Source organism: Bison bison, unplaced genomic scaffold, assembly GCF_000754665.1.
Source record: "Bison bison bison isolate TAMUID 2011002044 unplaced genomic scaffold, Bison_UMD1.0 scf7180017864144, whole genome shotgun sequence".
NCBI lineage: Eukaryota > Metazoa > Chordata > Mammalia > Artiodactyla > Bovidae > Bison > Bison bison.
In genome coordinates, this window is record NW_011494716.1 from 832,926 (window position 1) to 833,529 (window position 604).

The following is a 604-nucleotide window of genomic DNA, read 5'->3' on the forward strand; positions in this document are numbered from 1 at the left end:
TATAAGTTAAATAAACAAGGTGACAATATACAGCCTTGACGTACTCCTTTTCCTATTTGCAACCAGTCTGTTGTTCCATGTCCAGTTCTAACTGTTGCTTCCTGACCTGCATACAGATTTCTAAAGAGGCAGATCAGGTGGTCTGGTATTCCCATCTCTTTCAGAATTTTCTACAGTTTATTGTGACCCACACAGTCAAAGGCTTTGGCATAGTCAATAAAGCAGAAATAAATGTTTTTCTGGAACTCTCTTGCTTTTTACATGATCCAGCAGATGTTGGCAATTTGATCTCTGGTTCCTCTGCCTTTTCTAAAACCGGCTTGAACATCAGGAAGTTCACAGTTCAAGTACCGCTGAAGCCTGGCTTGGAGAATTTTGAGCATTACTTTACTAGTGTGTGAGATGAGCGCAATTGTGTGGTAGTTTGAGCATTCTTTGGCATTGCCTTTCTTTGGGATTGGAATGAAAACTGACCTTTTCCAGTCCTGTGGCCACTGCTGAGTTTTCCACATTTGCTGGCATATTGAGTGCAGCACTTTCACAGCATCATCTTTCAGGATTTGAAATAGCTCAACTGGAATTCCATCACCTCCACTAGCTTTGT